The 18842-nt window shown below is 46.7% G+C and overlaps 1 protein-coding gene across 1 annotated transcript in view; it reads right to left on the reverse strand.

The window, feature by feature from the left end:
- MBP (myelin basic protein) overlaps nt 1–18842 on the reverse strand; it is a 175362-nt gene that overhangs the window by 101863 nt on the left and 54657 nt on the right. The gene's annotated exons all lie outside the window — the stretch shown is intronic.

An 18842-nucleotide genomic window follows, 5' to 3' on the forward strand; every position in this document is an offset into this window, starting at 1 on the left:
AAGCTCACCCAGTATTTCACTTCTGTAATTTTATTTTGATTAGACTTGATACTACCATGGTACTTGACTGAATTTGGGGAAATGCTACAGATCTGTACTTTTAACAAGCTACAATAGATATGTTTTTAACAATGACAGTCAATGGGACTTACTCCTGGGTAAATCTGGAAAGGATTGCAGCCTTTGGATGTTTGAGGAATTTTTTTTTTTAAACCGATCAGCAACAGCTCAGGAGCATTCTTTATTTTTAAACTTATACTTATTGCAAACTTTAACTCACTTGATTAATTGATTTGATTTTGTCAAGGGGTGTTAAAAAAAAAACTTCCTGCTTGATGATGTCACTTCCTGCCATGATACCACTTCCAGGTCAATGACATCACTTCTAGTGGATGACTGTCATTCTAAGAAGTGGGTCCTGGTGCTAAAATGTTTGAGAACCACTGTTGCAGAGATACGTGGGGCACAGCACACTGCACCAATTTGCTTCATCTTTGTGCCATCTTAGGGCCCAATCCTATCCAATTTTCCAGTGCTGGTGCAGCTGTGCCAATGGGGCACAGGGTGCAGTGCACCCTGTGGTGGGGAGGCAGTCACAGAGGCCTCTTCAAGGTATGGGAACATTTGTTCCCTTACCTCAAGACTGGATTGCGGCTGTACCAGTGCTCGAAAGTTGAATAGGATTGGGCCCTTAGTTATTCTAAAGTTCTTCTGAAGTGCTATGACAGTTGGCAAGGAAGTTGCAAGGACCTGGTGAACACGTTCGATGATAATTGCTGGGAGGCACTCAAAAACAATTCATGTACTAAGAACACACCATGCATGGTTTGTGATTCAGCTCATGCTCTTGCCTCTAGCAAAGAAGATGCACACTACGCTAAAAAGGAAATGTTCATTCTCCTTTCTTCAAAAGGAACATCAAGAAATACTTCTGCACACAGATCATAATGCCACGGGATGTGGTAATGATCAACTGTATGACTGTGTCTAAAGAAGAAAAAAAATAAACTTAAGTGTTCTGAAACTTGCTGTTAAATGTAGGGCATTTTGTACTCCTTCAGACCCCAAAGGAACTCTCACAGCGACTTCTGAGAAAAATGAACATAAGGCTCCTCAGCTGAACAAAAAAATACAAAAAAATAAACAGTTTATAGATGCAAAAGTAAGTAAGATTGAGGAATACATCCAACTTCATGGCACTCTCGATAGCAGAATGCACATGCCTTCTAAAAGAGGGCAGCCCAAGGTCCAGGGCTGGTCTGCCCTTGTACAGAAGAGCCAGTAGGGTGAAGAACATTCCTACGAGGGTTCCCTTTCCTCAGGATTACAAAACATTAATTTTGTATTAATTTTTAATACAAAACATTCCTACGAGCCTTTCCTCAGGATTACAAAGACTTTAATTTGTAAATCATGCAAATTAAGAGAAAGGATGCATATTTGCAAATACACCGTTTGTAAGCTCTGGAACTGCACTTTTCTTTGGCACAGAGTTTTGGATGACCTGTGTGCAGAGTTTGCCCTTTCCTAAGCACTGGCTCTGTAGAACTGTTATTCAGTAGTAGTTTTTTGTTTTTGTCTTAATCCAGTACTGGTTAAGGCAACATTTCTTGTACTGGATTTATAGAAGTGTTTTGTCTGTTTTTTAAAAATTATATCTGTAATTCAACAGTACAGGTGAATGATCAAAATGCATTGATCTTGATTAGAAATGGTAATCAGAAGTGACAAGAGCAATGGATTCTTTTCTGCCTTCCTTCCACATCAAGGCGCTCTCAGACAACTAGACTTCAGCTGGCTGAGGCCCAACTCTATGACATGCTTAATGTGATGGCTACTTCAGTAGCAGGCCAAATAGTGTCCTTGCAGTCTTAAGCAGCACAGACACATGCAGTAAGACTCTCAAGGTTACCTCAGTTGCACATGTTTTTATCAAAACTAACCAAGGATTTCTGGAATAATTTTTAATACATGGCAGGTCCATCAGAAAATAGGCACTTTAGAATCCAGGTCCAATGAGGAAAGGCATTTTCACACATGGCTATGGATAAAGTGTGGCAGCGCATAACCTCTGAACCTCAAAAATTTCACAACCCTGCCAGCATCTCTGAGTACTGTGTAGAAGGTACAGAGTCTTCACCTATCAAATGTTTATGCCTAATAAAGGTTTTGTTGACTGTTGACTGACTGTGTAGAAGGCCTTCACTTTTGCCCATTAAAAGTGTCATTTTTCTCTGTCATGTTTTGTCCTTTCAGCAAGCTCACCTGTGACACTCTTCTACGGACAGTGACTTTTCTACCTTCATTCCACCCTGCATACAGCAAACTCCCGGTCTTCTGGATCGTCTCTCTGTCTGTAATGTCCATGGCTGCCGGGGGCTCCACCCCCTGGGGCTTGGATGGTACAAGGGGGGCTTACCCAAGCAGCTGACCGAAGGATCTGGTGGACAGATGAATGTGGAGCTGAGAGTGTTGCCTAGCAGAGCCTGTTTAATCTTGTCCTTACATTCACTGGGGTCCCGTTACCTCAAAGGCCCCTTAGTCCCCTCACAGTCCCCATGAACTGTGGCTGCTTTGGCTTCTGAGTGAGCTCCTGGCCCTTTCCTACCCTCTGCAATTTGCCAGCAAGTTTCCTTGGCCAAGGCTGGGCCTTGAAGGCTGGCTGAGGTAGAAGGTAGGGGTCACTTGCTCTGGCCTGTCAGTGGGTCTTTTGCTGGTGCTGGGGGTTCCCCAAGGGGGGGTATGGCCAGCCCAGGGTCCACCTGAGCACCTGCGGGTTGTTGGGGCAAGCCCTGAGGGGCCCCCTGCCCTGACCACCTTTGGCTGGGCTCCACAAAGCCCCAGAGGCTCCCAGTCCTGGGTTCTCCCAGGCCCAGTTCCCATTCCCTGGGGCTGACATCTCTCTGACCCCTTTAAGGTAAGAGAAAAGTCAGTGAAGGATAGGGCATTTGCCTCGGATGGCCCCATCCCTCGCGCTGCAGCAGCTGAGAGAGGAGCCACCTCTCCCTCTGCCTGCTGGGTTCCTTATAAGCCCAGCAACCGGCCTGGCTGGCACCACCCCTTCCAGCCGTGTGATTGGCCCAGGATCCCATGAGATTTTGGGCCCTACTCCTTGGACAAGTTTCTGGAGGAAAAATCCATTACGGGGTACAAGCCTTGATGTGTATGCGCAACCTCCTGATTTTAGAAATGGGCTATGTCAGAATGCCAGATGTAGGGGAGGGCACCAGGATGAGGTATCTTGTTATCTGGTGTGCTCCCTGGGGCATTTGGTGGGCCGCTGTGAGATACAGGAAGCTGGACTAGATGGGCCTATGGCCTGATCCAGTGGGGCTGCTCTTATGTTCTTACTCCTGGGGAGACACTTGGCATGGGGGTCAGGTCCAGGCAATACCAGCTACTTGCTCCCGAGGAGACCCCTGCTCCCAAGGAGACCCATGTTGCTGGGGGCCCAGCCCAGGGAAACAAGATCCTTCACCGGAGTTGAGACTCTAAGGTACAATAGTAACATTATCTTACTCGTACATTATCTTTTCACAATATATAGATCCTGATACTAAAAGATGTCACTGGAAGTTTGATCTCAGGATGTTTCCCCTTTGGTTCATCTCACTGCAGTACATTGGCATTAATATCTAGTATTTTGGGTTTGGTTTTCCATTGAAATCTCTATGCTGATACGGAAACTTGCCAGCAGATTTTTTGGTAAGATGTTTGTGTGGCTCCATTCATTATTAAAATGATGCTCAACATGCTTCCACATGAAGCGGTTATTCCATTTAGCTGAATTCCCAAAAGATGCTTTTATTTTGATAAATGATTTGCTGTTATAAACAAACACTTTAAAGCAGTGGTGCTATTTGCCTCATAATAAATGGAGGTCTCTCTATTGGCAGTGGGTTTATAGATGTATAACGAGCAGATGTACGAGAATACTGATGAGAGAATACTGATGTAAGCAACATTTTCACTGGGTGGATCAGAAGGAGATACAGACACTTTGACGGTTAAATATTTCAACAATGTAGTCGTATACATGTCTATATAGTATTAAGCCATAACATATCTTTCAGTTAAACTGGAATATATACTTGCTTAATTCCAAATTTATGTCATTATTACCCTATTGATTAAAAGCAATGATTAGCCATGCAATCTGAGCTGAGTGATCCAGGGCGTAAGCCAAACCATGCCCTAGGTTGGCACAAGTCTCTTGCGCTGACCTCCAGAAGTCACAAAAGTGCCATAAGGCACTTCTGCACCACTGTGCAGGAGGTAGGCTGGCACATAGATGTGTGTCAGCCTCCAGAGGCTGAATCTGACCCTGCTGCATTGATGGACAAGTAAGACTGTGCTGGTCTGCCTTGGCCAGCATGGGGGTTTGGGGACGACGACAGGGTAGGGGTGGAATGGGGGCATTCTGAGGCAAAAGGAGGGCGGGCAGTGCGCAGGCCCACAGGCAGGCTGGGTCTGAGAGAGGGGTGGTTCCAGGATCTGGCACTTAGGCAGGAACCTAACCCCCCTTCTGGGCGACCTAGCACTGACCCAGCCAACCTCTTTGGGTGGCACAGATCTGAATAGGCCCATTTGGGTTGCTGCCGTGCAACATGGGGTAAGGGGAATCAATTCTCCTTGCTTCAGGATGCACCACAGCCAGCCCCCACCCTGCGCTGAATACAGCGCAGGCCACATGGCCTGCCTGTTCCAGCACAAGATAGGATTGGGCTGACAAAAGATTAGAGACCTCCTTGCTTATTTGGTTATCGGAAGTCCATATCCCAGAAGGTTTTCCATTCCAAATGTACTTCAGTAACATTCTTTACTAAGTAGGAATCTCATAAACTGCAGACAGTGGTATTGATATAAATTGGAAGAAAAATCTTGGAAAATTGGCTATTTTAATTACCAATACCTTTGCAAACTAGGACAACTGAAGAGTCTCCCATGCATCACTTTCTCCCCTTATAGTAGATAATTATACTTGTTTATACTCAGTTTAGTATAAACTGCTAGAGAGGAGATTCCGGTTTGATATCAGGAAGAAATTATTGACAGGAAGGGTGGTCTGGCACTGGAACAGACTGAAGAGGGAGGTGACAGTTTCTCCCTCACTGGAGATGTTCAAGCAGAAGCTCGATAGACACCTGCTGGAGATGCTCTAAGAGGATTTCCTGCTATAGGCAGGGGTTGAGGAAGGGGTCCCTTCCAACTCTACGATTCTATGATTTAAAGCCTGTAGATTTTTTTTTTTTCCAAAATTGATACCTAAATAGCTAATCAGTTCCTCATACTGCAATCCAATACACGCTTACCTGGGAGTAAATCCCATTGAATTTAGTGGGATTAATTTAGGAGCAGACATGCCTAGGGTTGCACTGTCAGACTGATTTACAGCCTAATCCTGAGCTGCCCGGAGCTCCCGGACCCGGCGGCTCCACAGAGGGCTGCCGCCAGATCCTGTGCCTCCCGCGCTATCGTGGGAGGCTCCTTGGGAGAAGAAGACATTCATCTCCTTCCCCCGAGTAAGGGAAGCAGCCCCACAATGGTCGCCGCTAAAGTAAAGGTGCTCGTGTAGGGCAAGCAGCCCTGCACAAACGCCTAGGATATCCACCTCTTCCCCGCCCCCGGCCACGCCTCCCCCATGCCCCCGGCCACGCTTCCCCCCTCCCCAGAATGCCTCGACCACGCAACCGGCCACGCTCCCGCCTCCCATTCCACAGCCTGGCGGTCCAGGGGACTGCGGAGCTACGGAACCCAGATGACCGCAGGGCGCTAGCCCACTGCTGGCTGGTGCTGGGCTAGCTCTGGCAGGAGCCCAGCAGTAAGCCCCGCAAACGTGCCTTATGGTACGTTTGCGACTGGGGTCTGTGGCGCAGGGACCTCAGGATCGGGCTCTTAGTCCAAATGCCTGACTTATTTGTTTTGTTCTGTACCTTTACATTTACATGAATCTGTTCTCACACATCTTTATTTATCATATAGCCAGAAACTAGACTATATTAACACATCAAATATATTTGCAGAGGATCTTAATCTTCTCTAATGATAACTTATCATCTGCATACAAGGAAATCTGAATTCTCTGAAATTCAGCAGAGACCCTTCTTCTAATTAAGGGCCCCATCCTATACGGCCCTAGCACTGGTGCTGGATGTTGCAAATGCGCCTTAAGGGGAGGAGGTACCAGTCAGTGCTGGGCCTCAGCAATGTGACAGCCAGCCAGCACTCCTCCAGCACCAGCCAGCAATAAGCCATCTTGGGACCGGGGGGGGGGGGAGATGAGTAGTGGGTGAAAATGGGTAAGGGGAGGGCAGAGGGAGGGGAGGATTCAGCCGGGGAGGGGGTGCAGAGAAGGCAGCATGCTGTGCCGCCATATCCCGTGCTCCCCCCTTGCTGGGCAGCCCAACATGGACTTCCTTGGTCTGTGACCACACAAAAGCAGAAGCAGGTCCAAGGAGACCCATTGGCACCATGACTGTATTACCTGGGACAAAGGAGTAAATGCTCTCTTACCCTGAGGAAACTCCCAGCGCTATTCTGGCACCCACTGGATTCAGCAGTTGCCCTTTCTGTGCTTCTGGGGCCCTGGAAACGGCTAGGGAAAGGATTGGGCTGTAAATTACCCTTGGCTGCTTGTGCTAGGGCTTAATGGTTAAACCATGTCATAAGGGTGAAAAGGGACAGCACTGCCTAGTTCATCTTCTCAGATAAAATCAAGAGGTCAAGTGAAGCATTTATTAACCAAAAGTGGTGCCTCAGGTTGAACACATTGCCAGCTCAGTCCTTTGGGCTTTAATACTGGCAGAACGAGGATTCTGCCAGCATTAACTGCCTTATGTCAGTCACAAAGGACACTCTGACAGCAAGTGAAGGCATGTGATGCCAGAGTACCAGCAGGAAGGCCAACTAAGGTACAAGGATTAAAATAATTTACAAAGCTAGAATACTGTATGTTGTTATATGCACAAACTAGAATACAAAAATTGAAAAACGCTTTTGTTTATAGAAATAAAATTACACTGCAGCCCATTAATCACTCATCTGATCAAATTCACTGAGACGAATAATTAGCAAATTAGTCAAGTCCACCTGTCTTTTTTCCCCCTGGAAGTTCATAATTCATTTTCTTGAAGCAATTAATCAGACCTAGTTCACTGATCTTCAACATGGAGAATCAATCTAGTAGTCCACTCCAACTATTCATCAATGATTTTCTTCTATAACAAACAAGAGATGCACAATTTTAAGTGATTCACTCTCTAATTTTCATACAGTTCAGAGGAAATTAATTTTCCACATAGCCAGATTTTTAGGGTGCAATCCTATCCTGTGCTGGCAAACTAAGAGGCTTGCGCTGTATCCAACGCAGGATAGGGACAAAATCGGCTTAGGCAGAGGTAAGGGGAAACTTTTCTCCTTACCTCTGGGAAAGGCGCCTTTCCCCCTATGGGTCTCCTTGGACTTACACCACCTCTTGAGGTGGTACAAGTTTGAGGAGAACGGAGTGGCTTGAAGCCACTCCATTCTGCCCGGGAACAGCTGCTCCTCCAGCCCCGCCTCTCGTTTGCCCGCCCGCCCACCCACCCGCCCATCCCTGGGGCCGCCCACCACTTGCCCTCCCCCTGCTCAGGAACGCCCCCTCCCACCTTCTCACCACCCCCTGCCTACCTCAAAGTCTTGCGTCGGCCCAGCCAGGCCGACACAAGATGCATGGAGGAAGCTGGCATGGAGGCTTGCGTCAGCCATCGCAGGCTGGCGCTTCTCTGAGTACCAGCCTGGCTTCCTCCTGAGGGGGCACAAAGGTACCTTACAACACGTTTGCGACCCTCCTGGGCCAGTGCAATGGACTTGAGCTGGCCTAAGTCAAGGGCTGGATTGTACCCTTAGTTCTCAGCCAGCAATGTCCAATCAATATTGTCCAGCTCCCAATGTTACCTTATTGCCTAAACTGGCAATGAGGGGAGCAAAGTACACTGGAAGAAGCCTAGTGAGTACTTCTCCATTGCTAGCCTGCCTCCCACCAGATTGCCTTCATTTTCAAACCAATGAAATGTGGGGTGGGCCAAGTTCATCAGCCTGAAGGCCATAAACCAAAGTCTTCAAATAATGAGAAGCCCTAAGGGTGCAATCCTAACCAACTCTCCAGCACTGGCATAGCTGTGCCAGTGGGGCATGTCCTGCATCCTGCAGTTGGTGAGCAGTAATGGAAGCCCCCTAGGGATAAGGCAACGTTTGTTCCCTTACCTCAGAGTTGCATTGGCCTTATGTCGGTGCTGGAAAGTGGATTAGGATTGTGCCCTAAGTGTCACAACCCACACGACAGCAATTTCTCCCATACACACACACACCCTTAAATTTCTCTTCCTTTTCACAGCAATCCTAACCAAAGTCCCTTCAACTGATGCTTCTCTTCTCACACCAGTTTGCCACAAGACTTGTTTCTCTCTTCCCATTTCCAGAACTACTGTTGCTTCTTTCTTCCATCTCCTACCAACCTCTTCCACCTCTCACTTACCCACTTATGGAGCTATTTTCAGGACTAGCAACTCTTCCTCCAAGGTTTCTTGGGGCCCAATCCTATGCTTTCTTAGCACCCAGGGCTACAGTGGCGCCAAATTAGCTACCGCTGTATCCTATGGGGTCAGGGAAGCCAGGAGTTCTTCTCAGGGTAAGGGAACAAAGTTTCTATTACCTATAAACCACCCATTCTCTAGCATAGGGGTGTCCAAACTTTTTGGCCAGAGGGCAGCATCAAATATCTGGCACAGTGTTGGGGGCTGGAAAAAAATTTAAATATGAAATTTATAGAAATAAATTAGAGATGGAAATTAGATGAGTGAATAAATGAATGAATGGCTCATTCATTCAACATCTCCAGCCCTTAGAACACCCTCCCAACGCAACCAGATCATAGTTCCAATCATGTTCAGCCAAGTGGGCCAGAGGCTTTCAGGGGACAAGAGGCTGGCCACATCTGGCCCTCAGGCCGGGGTTTGGAGACCCATGCTGTAGCACAGGGGTGCCCAAACTCTGGCCCTGGGGCCACTTGCGGCCCTCGAGGACTCTTAATGAGGTTCTCAGGGAGCCCCCAGTCTCCAATGAGCCTCTGGCCCTCCGGAGACTTGCTGGAGCCCGCACTGGCCCAACACAACTGCTCTCGGCGTGAGGGCAACTATTTGACAGCACTGCTTGCTGTTTCACATCTGTGATGCAGTAGCAGCAGTAAAGGAAAGGCCAGCCTTGCTTTGTGCAAGGCCTTTTATAGGCCTTGAGCTATTGCAAGACCTTCATTCATTCATATGAGTTCATCTTTAATATATTCATTTATGTAAACTTATATAAATATATTCAAATTTTAAATATAAATTAATTCCTTCTTTTCCCTGGCCCCCGACACAGTGTCAGAGAGATGATGTGGCCCACCTGCCAAAAACTTTGGAACCCCTGCTCTAGCACAATGGTTCTCAAACTTTTAGCACTGGGACCCACTTTTTAGAATGAAAACCTGTCAGGACTCACCAGAAGTGATGTCATGACTGAAGTGACATCATCAAATAGGAAAATTTTTAACAATCCTAGGCTGCAACCCTACCCACACTTACCCAGGAGTAAGTCCCATTTACTATCATTGTTAAAAGCATATAAATAGTAGCCTGTTAAAAGTACAGATCTGTAACATTTCCCCAAATGCAGTTACAGTGGTGCCTCGCATAACGAATGTCCCGCGCACCAAAAAACCCGCTTAACGAAAGCAGTTCGCGAAGTTTGGTAACTTGCATAACGAATTTTTGTGACTTATGCTTCGCATAACGATTTTTTTTTTTATTGTCCTGTCCTGGTTTGTTTTAAATCGCACAACCATTAATACCCAGGATGCATTGTGCCTGGAGGTTTAAAAAGCCTCCCCAATGCAGCCTGGGCTCACTTCTCCACATGCAGTTCCAGGGTTGACTTCCAGGAGTCTGTGCTGTGGGCGAACCCTGTCTTTGGTCAACTGTTCTGAGCAGTTCTGAGCAGTTCACCAACTCCTTGGGGAACCTACTACCAGCAGTTAAGGTAAGTTTCTTTGAACTTTTCATAACTTTTGGGAAGTGGTGGGCAGCATTTGAGGTACGTTTTGGGGGGCCAGCTGGCCAACAGCAGTTTTGGGCTGCTGTTTTGGGGAGGTTAGGGGAGTTTTTCCAGCAGTTTGGGGAATCTGTGGAACTCATTTGCAACCGTTTTTCCAGACCAGGATTTAAGGAGCTTCTTCACAGGGACATCTCAAGCAGTGGAAAGGTAGGGAGCGTAGCTTCACCATGTGCATTTGTTCTCCTGTGTTGGGGGGTGGGGGGGTGTTATGCCACTTTTTGGTCCCAGGCAGGTTTGGCCAGGTAGGGAGCGTAGCTTCACCAGGTGCATTTGTTCTCCTGTGTTGGGGGGGTGGGGGGTGTTATGCCACTTTTTGGTCTCAGGCAGGTTTGGCCAGGTAGGGAGCGTAGCTTCACCATGTGCATTTGTTCTCCTGTGTTGGGGGGGTGGGGGGTGTTATGCCACTTTTTGGTCCCAGGCAGGTTTGGCCAGAGGTGGGAAGGTGTGCGTGAAGCGGATGTGAAGCACTGCCTTTTGTTTTTGCGAACGTAGCAACTGCTGACATGGGTCCCAAGAAGGCTGCTCCTGCAGAGGCCAGGAAGAGGACAAAGATGACGCTAGAAATGAAGAAGGAGATCATCCAGAAGCACGACGGAGGCATGCGATTGACAGACCTTGCCAGGGAGTACAGGAGGAATCCATCCACCATTGGGACCATCCTGAAGATGAGGGAGAGGATCCTTGCAACAGATGCAGCCAAGGGAGTCACCAGGATCATGAGGAACCGGCCACCTGTTCTGGAGGAGGTGGAGAAGTTGCTGCTCATCTGGATGGAAGAGAAGCAGCGTGCAGGGGACACCGTGACTGAGGCTGTCATTTGTGAGAAGGCCAAGGCCTTGCACACAGACCTCGTACAGCAAGAGCCAGGAACCTCAGCCAAGCCAGAAGTCTTCAAGGCAAGCAGAGGCTGGTCTGAAAGATTCAAAACCAGATCTGGAATCCACAGCGTGGTCAGGCATGGAGAGGCTGCCAATTCCGATGTTCCTGCGGCTGAGGACTTTGCCTCGGAGTTCCTGGAGGTCGTGACTACACAGGGCTACCTTCCACAGCAGGTCTTCAACTGCGATGAGACCGGGCTGTTTTGGAAGAGGATGCCCAAAAGGACCTTCCTCACTGAAGAGGAGACCAAGCTGCCTGGCCACAAGCCCATGAAGGACCGTCTGAACCTCCTCTTCCGTGCCAACGCCAGCGGGGACCTGAAGATAAAGCCCCTGCTGGTGTACCACTCCGAGAACCCACGGGCCTTCAGGAAGCACAAGGTCAACAAAGACCGGCTGAGCGTGTTGTGGCGATCCAACGCTAAGGCTTGGGTCACACGCGTCCTGTTTGTGGAGTGGGTCAATCTGGCTTTTGGCCCTGCTGTCAAGCAGTACCTGCTGGACAACGACCTGCCGATGAAGGCCATGCTTCTGATGGACAATGCTCCTGCTCATCCTCCAGGCCTTGAGGAAGACTTGTTAGAGGACTTCCGCTTCATAAACATCATGTTCCTGCCGCCTAACACCACCCCACTACTCCAGCCAATGGATCAGCAGGTCATCGCCAATTTCAAAAAACTGTACACCAAGGAGCTTTTCAGGCACTGCTTCGAGGTGACCGATTGCACCAACCTCACCCTGCATGAATTCTGGAGAGACCACTTCGACATCGTCAGCTGCGTGAAGATGATCACCAAGGCCTGGGACAGGATCAGCCAGAGAAATCTGAATTCCGCTTGGCGCAACCTGTGGCCAGAGTGTGTGGCAACAAGTGACTCTGATGCTTCTGCGCCTGCACCAGAGTCAACAGTGCTGGAGGACATTGTTTCCTTGGGGAGGACCATGGGCCTCGAGGTCACAGAGGAGGACATCACAGGTGGAGGACCACGACCGGGAGCTGTTCACCCAGGAGCTGGTCGAACTGCAGGCAGAGGCTACGCAGGAGCAGGCCTCTTTGGAAGAGGAAGAAGCGACAAGTGAGGAACAGCTGTCCTCCACAGAACTGAAGGACATCTGCCAACAGTGGCAAAACGTGCAGACTTATGCACAGCGGCACCACCCAGACAAGGCTCTGGCACATGACCTTGCAAACATGTTTGATAGAAGGATCATGTCCTCTTTCAGAAGGGTGCTGAAAAGGCGGCTGAAGCAGCAGACCATGGACAGGTTCTTCATGAAGAAGCAAAGAGTGGAAGAGGAACCTGCTGCTTCTACCAGTGGTGCCCAATTGCCTTCTTCCTCCTCCTCCTCATCCTCCTAGAAGCCTTGAAGTCAAGTCTTGAAGCCTTCTCCCAGTTGTCCAAGTTGTTAAGTTAAGGTAAGTTAGAGCAGTGATGCTGAGACTTGGGGGACAGAGAGGTCTGTCTCCAGGTTGTCTTTGGCTAACTGCAAACTGCTTCTGTCCTAGCTAGACAGCCTGAGACCATTCCTGCATGCGCCTTCTCCATGTTTGCCAGTGTCCCTGCCTACTCTACTGCGCCTTCTCCATGTTTGCCAGTGTCCCTGCCTACTCTACTGCACCTTCTCCCAGTTGACCAGCGTTCGTGCCATCCCCAGAGAGACCCTCCGCAGCTCTGGGAACGTAAAAGACTGCTGCTGTGATGTGGAGACAGTTCTGTCTGCCTCCAGTTTCCTGACTTAAAAGACTGGTCCTGTAGGTTGAGACACTTCAGCCTGACTTGGTCACCTTAAAATGTTTGTGTACAAGTGTCCCCTAGAGCCTTAGAGAGTCCTTTGGTGATTTTAAAAAGTTTCTGTATTGGTTTCTGTATGATGTCCCTGTTTACATGCCTTAAAAATGTACTTTCTGAAGAGTTTTGCACAGTCCAAGGACTGTTCGTGACTGTTTCTGTTCGGTTTCAGTGTTGAGCCTCAAGTCAGATGGTCCTGCCTCATGTTTGCTGATTTTTAAGTGTTTTTCTGTCATGTTTAAAAAGTTGAGGTTTTGTGCTTGAAATTTTTGAAATCCTCTGTACAGTATGTATGCCTTTAAAGAGCACTTAATAAACACTTTGTAAACCAAATTTGACTTTGTTCTGACTTTTCTTGCCCATAGGAACGGATTAATTAAATTTCAATGCATTCCTATGGGAAAACGCGTTTCGCATAACGAAAAATTCGCATAACGAAAGGACTCACAGAACGAATTAATTTCGTTATGTGAGGCACCACTGTATATGCCATGGGAGCAACAAGTCTAATATATTAAAAATAAAATATTGAAATGAATGGGGACCCACCTGAAATTGGCTTCCAACCCACAGTTTGAGAAACACTGCTCTAGCATATCATTACAGTTCATTTAAATTATTTTCCATGATCAATATCTGAAATTTGATATTACAGTGTTCCTGTCTGGGCAAATCAAAAGAAAGAAAACAAAAATGTGCTAAAATAATAAGTAGCAAAAATATTTGGCTACATTTTGGACTGAGGGATTTGAAAGACAAAAGACTGGGCTACAAAGCAGATCTTAAAGTTATGTTCCTACTGGTTTCTTATTATGACCTTTCTCTGAATTATCCCATATGTTTCTGGCAATAATGCTATCCAGTCTATAAACCAGTTCAAGGGATGAACTTGGTATAAACCCATTGGCATCTGTGAGCCCATGCTGGTTTGAATACACTCATTTCCATTTAAACTAGGCTGCCTATCAACTCTGTCTTGTTGTACCATTTGAAAATAGAGGTAGGAAATTGCAGCTCTGATTTCTCTTGCACATCACAAACCACTTATATGTAAAGCTAGCCAATCAAGGTGAAAGCTAGATCAGAACTCTTCTCCCTGAAGCGTTAGCTTTACACGTGCTAGTAGCTTTCAACACAGGGAGCAATCATATCATTCCCTATGTTTATTTTGAAGTGCTGTGTTCAAATCTGGGAGGACTGCACCATGCAAATGTCACTATTTTGTTCAAGTTCTTCCTTGGACTTGTTTAGAGGTAGAACACTGAACTAGAAGCAGGAAGACTAGCATACAGATTTGTATTTATAGGAAGGAATATCCTTCAGGTTAAAGGCATGATAAATAAAAGGTAAACTAGGGGAAAAATACAATTTTAAAAACAACAATTTCAGGGTGCCATTAAGTCGAACTCAGTATTCTGCAGGACAGTTTACTTCGCTTGGTGATTTGAAGTGTGATGTTAATCAGAGAAGGACAATGCCTCAGAAACATTGAAGTCTGCTGAATGCGGGAAGACAAAACCTCAATTCTCCCTGTTGCTTCTTTCACACCTGCTTTGTTGCCTGTTGCCTGAAGCTGCGAGAACACAGCCATTGCCACTTCCTGTCTTTCATAAACATCTCCTTCAGTGTTTGCCTTAATGATTTTCGGTACAATTATCAGACAAGGGCTGATGTGAAGCTATCAACAGTACAATGCAGCCAAAAACACACACGCTCTCAAGCTTCTCAATGCTTCAGGTACAAAAACAACTTTTGCAAAAAAAGAACAAAAAATCCTTATTTGACAATCCTTTCTTAACATAATCACACCCCTGTCTGAAGTAGTCTTAATGGGATTTCAAAGCTATTTTCAAGGGCTTGTGAAACAAAAACAAAAGAAAACAACAAAAAATGCTGAAGAAAAACAGGCAAGTACAGTGTGTTAATCTCAAGGAGGCATATTGTTCAGTTCTCTGATATTAGCAACAGGTGTACATGCAGGTTCCCTGTCAAGTTGGCAGCAGCTCAGAAAAACGTGTTCTGATGGACCATAAGTTTTATTAGAGAACTGATGTTGCCTGTGTCACTTCTTTCATATAATCAAATCACTACAGAGTAGTGGCATGAAGTAGACCTCAGTACAGTAGCATAGCTAGGTGGGGAGTCACTGAGCTAGGTTTTGCAGGCACCTGTGTAAGTGGCTCCTCCCTCTCCCCTTCTGAGCCATTCCAGGCGGCTAGAGCAAAATGAAGGCGTCTCCTCCATTTTGCTCTAGCTGCCCAAAACGGCTTTGAAGAGGAGGGGCCACTTGCGTGCTGCATTCAAACACTTGCAAAATTTAGCGCTGTTACCACCTCTAGCTATGCTATTGCTTCAGTGTCATATATTCACCTTTGTGACTCTTTCTGTCAGTCAAGATCATTTGCTTCTTTTCCACATAAGGAGGTGGAACCTTGAGTATAGCATTCACTGCTAAGCCCACCCTTTTAAACAATGGTTTGACCACACGGAAGGGACAGAATAACCCCCTAAACCAGCCATTTTCAACCACTGTGCCATGGCACACTGGTGTGCCATGAGTGGTCCACAGGTGTGCCATAGGAATTTGGGAGAAGGTCATTTATTAATATGGCCAGTGGGAGACGTGAGCCTCCCACTGGCAGCATGGTGTGCCTTGTCAATTGTCAAAAACCTGGTGGTGTGCCTTGACCATTTTAGTGCCTTGTCAGTGTGCCGTGAGATGAAAAAGATTGAAAATCATTGCCCTAAACTCAGGGAGAGCTACAGCAGATATCCCTGCAAGCTGTAGCTAAGATCATTTCTGTTGTTCGAGCATCTCATTATGATAAGTTGTCCTCCATGTCTCAAACTGGTAGAAAGAACACATGAAACTTCCATATACTGCCTAAACCAGTTGCACCCATATCCGGAAATCAAATTCTGGACATGGGCCACAATTTTATTAATTACATGTAACGGGGATCTGCAGTGTCATAACTAATATGAACCATTATATAGGCATCCACCACTTAACAATGGTTCGCTTAATGACTGACTGCATATATGACAGTGGTCAAAGCACAATTAAGATGCTCTTAATGAGGCAATCGTATCTCCCATAGCCTGAAGTAGAGTGTCTGTTTACACAACAGAGAGGCTCTTAATGCAAAGAAGAGACAATCTATCTCCAGTAGCCTTTGTAGCCAGAGTATCTGGCAAGGAGCGGCTGTTTACACAACAAAGGCTAAATGTTTACTAAATGACCTAACCGCATAACAACGGGGATTGGAGAACATATCCCTGTTAAGTGCGCACACCTGTACTATGGATGCACCCTCCTAGTGGGGTGCAGTCCCTGCCATTGTGAAAATACCTCCCGTCACATGCGGGCCATCTGGACTGAGAGATCACAGCAGCCTCCTCACTGCTGCCACTTCTTCAAAGCCACATAGTTTACTGGGTCAAGGAGGGCAATAACCTGACTCAGCCCTAATTGAGCCCCAGAACTCTGAGTGGGTGAGACAAGCAATTCCCCAAGAAACCCTGGATCCCAAAGCTCCAAGGGACTGTTCCATGAAATTCCCCTTGCACCACACCATCCAGAGTGTCTCTGGATAGTCACCAATAACACTCTAAGTTATACCCCTAGTATCTATATTCACCTGTTGTGACCCGGGACTACACTCATTAAAGCACCAACCACTAGAATGAGCATCCAAGGCAATTAGTATGGTGTAGTCAAAAACTAACAAGCCCATCAGAGTGGCTGTAAAAATTCCTGCCCAGCCCCCAAATGACTGGCTAAACCCCTACGGTGGGTAATGAGCTTTTTGCAAAGGCACCCAAGTCTGACCAGTCTCCACCCCAAGACCAATGCAACTCCAACCCTTCTGACACACACTGAGCTGAAGGCAAGGAGCAGCTTACTGTCTACCCCAGCTTGCAGTGGCTTTCCAAGTCCTGGATAGGGAGGTTTTCCAGTTCTACTACCTGAGATTTTATTAGCTGGAGATGCCAGAGATGAACCCTGGGACTTGACCCAGAGCACTGAGCTATGTTCCTTTGGCTGAAGTACGTATTTTGAAGTTCACAGCAAGCTAATGCTATCCTGAATTACATACAGCCAAGTGCCCAGCCAGCACATTGTCCAGCACATTACTTTGTGCCTACAATTGTCCAGCACATAACTTTGTGCCTTTGTTTTCTCTCCAATAAAGTCTTTCTTTTGGTCCTGCACACTCCATCTTTAACAGTCTAAACCACAAATTCTGGTGAAAAGGCTGTTGTGGGGCACGTGGCAAAGCCAGACAAACAACTTACTCATCTCTGAAGAGGAAAAAAAGAGAAGTGAAAGAGTTAACTGAAACAATAGTATCTGAGTCTTTTTTTTTTTTTTTTTGCATATCTTGACATCAGTGCTACAGACTGAGCTCTTGAGAAACAAACTTTCATCCAGCACTGAGCAATAGCCCTGTGCATTCTTCACAACCCTTCCCTCCCTCCCAACTCTCACTTTTTCCTTTAGCTGGGATAAATGGAGGCTCTTCCAAATGTTCCTTTACACATGAAGATCAAAACTTTTTTGCTCACTTATTCTTATTAGAAAGGGCTAAAAATAAAGTGAGCAACTCTTGTATTACAAGAACCCAAAATGTAAGCTTATCTCAATGGGTCCACTGTTCCTTGGACAGCTATTTATTTATTGAAATCTTTTTTGCTGAGAGCTAAGCAACTTACAGTCTTCTCTCATGTTCTTGAAAGCACAGAAAAGTGGAAATTATGGTGTTGGTTTGACATCTGAACCATGTAAGAAGTAAAAACACATATAGGGTGCAATCCTAAACCACTTTCCAACTCTGACATAAGGGCAATGCATTTCTGAGGTAAGGGAGCAAACATTCCCATTCCCACGGAGGCTTCCATGAGTGCTACCCAACTGCAGGATGCCGCACATGCCCGATTGGCACAGCTATGCCAGTGCTGCAAAGTTGGTTAGGATTTGGGCCATAGTCTCCTATATTATGCTTGCCTTACAAAGGCTGCAAACTTATCCTCAATTTCATGGGAGTAAGCCCCATTTACTAATATGGGACTTACTTCTGAGTATACATGCATAGGATTCGGCTCAAATTCAGTTCCATGCATGCAGGGACAGCGCTATCATTAGGCCACCTAGGGAGTCGCCTAGGGTGCAGACCTCAGAGGGGTCTGACTTTTGAAAGGCACGGTTTTATACAGATTAGTTTTTTTAACCCATGTAACAATGCAACTGACAGCCTATAATTTTTATTTTAAGATAAATATCACAACATACATAAAAAGTGAAAATGCACTAAATTTTTAATCTTACAGTCACATTTTCAGAGGTGCAAGCAATTAGCCTTGCCTAGGGTGCAAAATAGCCTGGCACTAGTCCTGCATGCATCCATAAGTTTTTTGGCAGCCCAATTCTATTGGGCTGCCCTGCAGGCAGAATGCATAAAGCACATGCCAGCAGGAAAGTTGGAGCCTTCCCATGTATGTTGCTAAAACGCTGGCCATCCACAAGAGCAGGTAAGTTCGCAAGGGAGGAGGGAAGGGGTGGAACAGGTAGGCAAAGGGTGGAACAGGTAGGCAAAGGGTGGGGAGGGGCAAAACTGGGCAGGAGGTAGGAAGAGGGGCAGGGAAGTGGTGGATACAGTAGTGTTGGCACACACCCAATCCTATCCCCTCTGGCAGAAGCCTCCCCACCCCCTTTCTATTTTTGGACTAGCACCAGCAAAATTGCTGGTGCAGGTCCAAGGAGAACCACTGTGGAGCAGGAGGCTTGCAGAGGAGTAACTGGATATAAATCCCCTTTCCCTTCAGAAGCCTCCAGATCTGTCCCCTCCCACTGGATACAACACGCACCTTTTTGGCGCAGTTGCACCAGTAGGGGGAGGGGAGGGAAGAACAGGATTGGGCTGTTAGTCTTTCAGGTTGACACTAAACTGGGAAGGGATGCATACAGGCGGGAATTCAATTTGTGACACTTTGAGGATCACAGCTGAATATGGTACTAATGCTGCTATGTTGCATACAATTC

Source organism: Tiliqua scincoides, chromosome 4, assembly GCF_035046505.1.
Source record: "Tiliqua scincoides isolate rTilSci1 chromosome 4, rTilSci1.hap2, whole genome shotgun sequence".
Taxonomy (NCBI): domain Eukaryota; kingdom Metazoa; phylum Chordata; class Lepidosauria; order Squamata; family Scincidae; genus Tiliqua; species Tiliqua scincoides.